The sequence below is a fragment of the Mus musculus genome, chromosome 5 (assembly GCF_000001635.26).
Source record: "Mus musculus strain C57BL/6J chromosome 5, GRCm38.p6 C57BL/6J".
In the NCBI taxonomy this organism is placed as follows: domain Eukaryota; kingdom Metazoa; phylum Chordata; class Mammalia; order Rodentia; family Muridae; genus Mus; species Mus musculus.
The window spans coordinates 119107472-119114783 of NC_000071.6; the positions used below are offsets into that span (position 1 = coordinate 119107472).

At 46.8% G+C, this 7312-nt stretch overlaps 1 long non-coding RNA gene across 1 annotated transcript; it reads left to right on the forward strand.

The window, feature by feature from the left end:
- Positions 1-764: 764 nt before the first annotated feature.
- On the forward strand, positions 765-7072 carry 1700081H04Rik (RIKEN cDNA 1700081H04 gene). Its single transcript, NR_040693.1, has 4 exons — positions 765-1244; positions 6175-6286; positions 6399-6608; positions 6749-7072. It is a non-coding gene; the product is annotated as an RIKEN cDNA 1700081H04 gene (long non-coding RNA).
- The last annotated feature ends 240 nt before the right edge of the window (positions 7073-7312 follow it).

Here is a 7312-nt window from a genome sequence, read left to right on the forward strand (position 1 = left end):
TTTGAAAAGGAAGTAGAGTGTGAACCAATGAGTTAACCTACCTAAAAAGATCCCAACCAATCAGTGATGAGATAGATAGTTGGGCTAGAGAGAACCCAACCAACCAGTGATGATAGATAGTTGGGCTAGAGAGACCCCAACCAACCAGTGATGAGACAGATAGCCTGCCTAGAGAGACCTTCAACCAACCATCGATGAGATAGAGACCCAGCCTAGAGAGACCCCACCCAACCATTAACAGATGGTAAAAGTAGTTTAGAATGGTAACAATTATAGCATTCAATGTTAATCACTCATAGCGTTCAACTGTAAGTACAAAATAAACACAGTTGACCTTTGAGTCAGGTGACAAGATTGTTTCCACTTTACAAATTAAGAAAGGGAAGGATGGAGAAACATGTCCCCTAGTTCCCCCAGACACAGTCATCGGAGGTGAATGGCCGAATGGGTTAAACCCCTTCCAGAACAGAATTGGGAAAATGTTTCTCCCTCACGCTACAATATCTTAGCTTAATTTTCTTTATTTCCAGTTAGAACCAAAGGATTTGTCCCCTTCCTTTCATAGCAGCAGGGGGCAAGAACCTCATCTTTTATGAGGCTGAGGGCAGCTGTTCTTTCCCCCCACCCAGCTGTCCCTTCCTGAAATAGGATAGGGCAAGAATTCAGAACACTCAGATACCAAGGAGAGGGCCCTGGAGCTGGAGTTCTTAGCTTGGAGTCTCAGCTCATCTATCATAACCTGTCTGGGTAACCCTAGCAACCAGACTCAGACTCAACACCCCTATTCTCTTCTGTACATGAAGATAGGTCGTCCCCAGCACTGCTTGGTTCCTAGGGTCATGGTGAAGACCAGTGAGTTTGTCTGCATGTGGGAAAATTATTTTCTATTGTGTGTTCCCGTACCTGTGCATCTGTGACAAGTTTACAGTCATTCCTAGGGATATCTGAATACTGAACTCAACAGGTTACTACTAATTGGGTCAGGGGCTTCTTATCTCCTTGCTTCGACTCTCTTTCATTCAAGCTGCTCTATAGCATCTGGCTCTAGGTGGACTCTGACTGTCCCTCACCGAGATGAGATGCTTAGGTTCTCTTTGCCCAGAGCCACTCAGTGAACACCTTCCTTCTGCCTGCACATCTTTACTTTGAGTGCCACAGAATGAGGCACATCAGACAACAGACTGTCATTCTACAGCATGCCGGTTGAAAGTGGGAACATCGTTTCTGGGGGCCTCTTGGACAAGGTGAGTTAGCCTCAGGCACTGCTTGCCTAGCCTCAGGTACCCTCCTCCCTGGTTTCAAACAGCTCTACACTCTCCAGGGGCCCAATCAGTGGCAACACATTTCTGGGCTGCCTCAATCTCCCTTCTTGACCCCCCCCCCCAACATACACACACAAATGAGTAACATCTAAGCTTAAGTCTCACTCTTGGGTTGGTTAAGTGATGCTAAATCTAGAGTTCCAAAGAACGTTTATTCTTTGTCATACCATCTTGCAGTTCCTCACCAAGGTGCCTATGACACCTGGCACATAAAGGGGGCTCAGTGAACAGTTAATGGTTGTGTCACTGAACAGATATGGATAGTCGAATTCTACCATTACAAAATAAATGATAACTTCATCACGGTGGGGTTGGAGCTGGCAAGGGACTTGTCACTGGAATGAGTCATCTATTTGTAATCCATGTGTCTATCTGTCTGTTGATCATCTAGTTAGGTAGCTATCATCTGAACATGATCCTACATAACTATCTATAAACTATGTATCTATATTTTATATTTTTGTTTGAACATGATTCTACATAACTATCTATAAACTATGTATCTATATTTTATATTTTTATCATTTATCATCTACCAGACCATATTTCATGTATCTATTGTCTATTTGTTCATCAAATCTTCCAAACTCTATCTATCTATCTATCTATCTATCTATCTATCTATCTATCTATCTATCTATCTATCTATCTATCAATAAATCTACCTATCATTTGTCTATCATCTATCTGCCTCTCTGCCTGTCTGCATATCTATCTATCTATCTATCTATCTATCTATCTATCTATCTATCTATCATCTGTCTATGTGTCTATCTCTTTATATAATACATGACATATTTGCTTTGTTTTATGGACTTGTCCAACCAGCACAGGGTAAGACTGTCTCTGAGAGCAAGGCTGTTACACCACCATCATCACATGTTACTTGTGCTGTAGCCAATGAGTGACTCAGCCTCCACTCCTCCATGTCACTGTCTGTGAAACAAACAGGATATTACTGGGCATCGACATTCACTATCAGCTTCATATGAAGGACTTGACAATGAATCAACCCACAACATTATTTTTACCATTAATCATCATCACACTACTGGAGATTGAACCCAGGGCTTTGTGAGCACTAGACCCCAACTTGATGGAATTGTTATTATTGTGTAATGGTAGAATTGCAAATATTGCATGAGAGGGTATCTGGGAAACATTTATGACAGGATTCAAAAGGCATGTGCATGTGGAGTGTGTGAATGTGTGTGAGTGTGTGTACACATGTGCATGTATGTGTGTCTGACTGCGGGTGTTTTGTGGAATATTCTTATTATTTATTTCATGGGTAATAATTCCCTAACCATCCACAACTTCTGAGGGTGCTGCAGGCACTGTCAGTACTAGAGGTGGCGAGGACTTTTATTTTGCACAATAATGATGGTGGATGGTGACATCAGGACCGTGTGGCCGGTGGCTGGGAAAAGGCTCTCCTCTGGGAAGAGGGAAATCCATCCATCATTTCCAAGACACATCTGAAAAGTGATCCCCCTTGCTGACCACAGGATGGGCACCTGCTGAGAAGTGAATCCCTAAGACTGGAGGGAGGAAACCGAGGCTCCCCAGGCCTGAAAGGCGAAACCGCAGGCTTGTCACATGTGGCTCAGCCCAATTAGGAATGATAAAAAAACGGTTTCCTTCAGGGAAGGAAACCCTGGATGCGGCTCAACCAACCTGGGACCAGAAACTGCTACAGCTAGCTGCTGGCCTTTCCCACAGAGGTCACCACGTTGACACATGGGTAGGTTTCCTTTCAGCTCAGACACAGGCCAGAGGTGATCATGCTTATTAGGGGATGACAAATGACCACCTGTCCCAGGTCACATCACTCCATGGAGACACAGGGTCCTGTGTGTGTTGTGCGTGCTGGGCTGTACATTATGCACAGGATGGATTCTAGAGTATGTACTGTGTGTGCTGCACGCAGTGTGAATACGTGGGTATTGTGCACACTGAAGTGTGAGCATTGTATGAATGCTGTGTGTTTGTGTGGTATTAGCATGTATTCCACTCTATTATCATATTGTATATATTATATTGGTTATTGTGATGAGGGTGTTGAGTGTATCCTATTGTGTATATTGGGTACATTATATTGCATGCCCTGCATTGTATGTATCATGCATGATGCATGTGTGTACAGACATGTAACCTTCCCCATCCCTATTCTGAACTCTTTCCCCTGAAATATACTCCTAAGCCCTTCCCTTCTCTAAAACATTGTGTGTGTGTGTGTGTGTGTGTGTGTGTGTGTGTGCATGTGTGTGAATTCATGCATGTGTGTGAGTTCATGTGTGTATGTGTGTGTGTGCATGCGTTTGTGTGTGTAGTTAATGTAGATGACAGTCTTTGATCTGTAAATTCCATTCTGCTCACATTTCAGCCAAGGGTTGAGAACCTCTCCCTATAGCTGCTGGGATGTACTCACACACACTCATCTATACTCTGACCCTTTGTCTTCAGCTTATGACAGCATTCACTCTCCCCCTTGCTACTCCTCTCTTCCCAGCTCCCCTCTAGCACACCAAGACTGGTGCAAATCTTTCCCATGTGCTTCCCCCCACTGCCTCCTCCCCCTCCCCCGAGACCTACGAGCCTTCTCCTTGAGAGTTAACTCAAGTCAAATTGAAATGAAGCTGTCAAAGCCACTCAGAGGGAATTCTACGTGGTCCCCCATGTGTACGTATTTATCTGTATTTTGTAAAGTGGGCTTTGGCTGAGAAAAGATGCCCTTGAGGACCCTCTCCATAGGACTACCTCATCCCTCCTTTGCAGGCCAGCTGTGTTTATCAAACAAAAGGAAGGGAAGCTAGCCAAAGTACGGTAGTCTGCTGTGCAAATATTTGGGAAATAGTCAGATGCTCAGCGGCTTGTCTGCACTAGGCCAGTGTTCCACGGGGACATCTTGGGGCATCTGTGTTCTTGTGTCTCTTAAAGAGTCTCTTCTTCTCAGAGAGATGGGACAGAGGCATGCTCCTGGGGACCCTGCTCTCAACACCACCCAACCCAGGGTTAGCATCTACTCTTTCCCCAGTTGTCTGTCACCTGTCTAACTTCTATCAAAAATCCCTCTCATTGTCGGCAGTTCTTTTCTGATTTTCCTTCTTCCTTTCTCCATGTCTTTTGCACCCTCCTTCTCTCATTACATGCCACCTCTTCGTCCCTGTATATATCTGCTCATTTACGGGTGCCGGGGGCTCTGTGGTTAAGGGGACACTGGAGCTTCTGACATGCGTGGATCATGTCTAGCTGCTGGTCTTGGACAACACTCTCCTTGCCTTATAACTGCATTCAAATGGTCGTCCCTACTTCTTTGGGTCACTGTAGAGATCAGACGTCATTGTGTCCAGTTTACAAGCTGAGTTTGGTGGTGCAGGCCCATAATCCCAACTACTTGAATGGCTGAGGTGGGAAGATCTGAAGCTCAAGCCTATTGGGGGGGGGGTGCTACAGAGTCAGGCCTAGGGAGTGCATCTAAGCTGTAGAGTGCTTACTTCGGGTGCATGAAGACTCTGCTTCAATCCTTAGTTCCGCAGACAAAACCAAAAGAAAGCAAAAAGTAAACAGTGACAGCAAACCCCAAAGCAGCTCGGGCTTCTCCACCAGGAACCTGTTAACACCATGGAGCTGGTAGCTGGGTCAGCACTGAGAAGTTACACAGGCACCTGGGTCACGGCCTCTGCATCAGTGTGTGTGTGTGTGTGTGTGTGTGTGTGTGTGTGTGTGTGTGTGTGTGCGTGCATGTATGTCTCCGTGTCTGCAAGGATGCATGCATGCATGTGTGTAGGCCTGAGGATAGCCTCTGCTTGTCAGTCACATTTATTTGTTTGTTTGTTTGTTTGTTTGTTTGTTTGTTTATTTTAGACATAGTCTCTCTCCAGCCTGTAACTTGCAGCTTAAGCCAAGACAGTGGGCCATGAGCCCCATGAGCCTGTCTCCAGCAGTGGGATTCGAAGCTGTCACCCCCAGCTAGCCTGCCCATCCTCCCTCCCTTCCCTCCCTCTTTCTCCTTCCTCCCTCCCTCCCTTCCCTCCCTCCTTCTCCTCCCTTCCTCCCTCCCTCCCTCCCTTCCTTCCTTCCTTCCTTCCTTCCTTCCTTCCTTCCTTCCTTCCTTCCATTCCTCCTTTCCTCCCCCCATCCTCCCTCCCTCCCTTCCTTCCCCTGAAATCTGGGAATAAAACTGAACTCTTTGTGTGTGCCAGCAAGGCAGGCACTTTGCACAGAGTGGTACCTGCAGCCCTGACTGAAGTCAATCCTGGGACAACATCAGAGGACATTTCAGCTTGGAACCCAACACAGAGCAACACTATGGCCATTTGCAGGCCCGTGTGTCTAGGCACAGCAGGCCACCCACATGTGCGTACTCCTGAACACACACACACACACACACACACACACACACACACACACACACACACACACACCAGCTTTTCTCTCAGGGAAAAGGGGTTTATGAGTCTTCCATGTGAATCTGTGTGGATATTAGGCTCTATGGCTGAGTAGTGCATTAAAAAAAAAGATATGCCATTTTAGGGCTAGGTCATTAATGTCAAATAAAGCATTTGCCAAACTAAGCTTCCAGGGCCAAGCCCAGCTCCCCGTAGGCCTCCATCTTGGCTAGGCCCTCTGCTCAGCTTGGCTGCCATCAGGAGCTGCTGTGCCAGCTTCCAGATACAGGGGTTTCTGGTCCTCCTGTCTCTACCTCCCAAGTGCTGGAGTGACAGATGCAATCCACTATACCTAGTCTATGGAGTGCTGGGAACTGAACCCAGGACTTCAGGCATGGTAGGCAGGCACTCTACTAAAGGAACTATATTCCCCAGACCTAGTCTAGGTTTTTTTTTTCCAGAACGATTTTCCACAACTTGCACCTTACAAGTTGGTCAGCCTGAACTTGAACTCCGATCTCTTGGACCCACGCACCATTGGTTTCCAGTGACTTCAAAATCGTTAACTGTGAGGTCGATGTCCATAGATCTTTCCATCCTCCATACTTCAAGACTAATTATTACCCCTCCCCTCCCCATTTTCTATTCCCTGCTTGAAAACCAAGTTGGTTTTTCCCCCCAATAGACGCTGTAATGCTGACTGGTCACGGTGTGCAAGAACAGGTTTCTAGAGAAATCCCAGAGAAAGAAAACCAGAAGACACAAAGCTGAGTATACAACCCAGGAAAACAATGAGAATTACCCACAAAACAATGGGAGCTGAGGGCTAAGATCAGTGCAGGTCCGGAGATGGGCATGACTCGCCCTGCGCTTTCAGCCTGCATCTTCAGTGACTGTAAGCCATGGGTAAAAACATCCCCCCCGCCCCCCTGCCCCCCCCCCCCCGGGCTGGCTCTATTTACCCAGCTGCGAGGCTCAGCACCTGTCTGTCATAGTGTAATGCTTTCTCCTTTCTCTCTCTTCCACAAAACCCAGGCTCCTCCCACAAACCCAGGGGCCCAGAGCATGCTGGGAAAAAAACGCTCCTACCTGAGCTGCACAAAAGACCTCAGGAGTGGAGGAAGCTGGCTTGAAGCCAGATGGAGGCATCCAGACTGCTGGGCCAAGCAGGGAGGTCTGGTGGTGGAGCCTCCGGATCTCACATCCTCTGTAATCCCAAGGCAAACAGCCCTGGAGGTTTATCAAGAACAGAGTTAGGGGTGGCAGCGACCGTGAGTCCTCCTGATTGCTTTAATCTGCCTTATGAATGAATGCAGACCTGGAGAAACACACACGGTAAACAAAGCCAATGTCTCAATGAACACACTGAGTTGAGTGTCTGTTCATCCGGCTCGGAGAGCTAAAAACATTGTCTGCCCTATATAACCAGCCCATCTGCCCCCCCCCCCCCCCCCCGCTCCAAACTTGAATCCACATCTCATTATGCATCTCGCACAAACCAATTTTATTCCTTTATAATTGGCTTTTATTTGTCAACACAAAAACACACCTCTCACCTCAGAGAGGACAGGAGAAGTTTATTGTGGAGCCAAACACAAG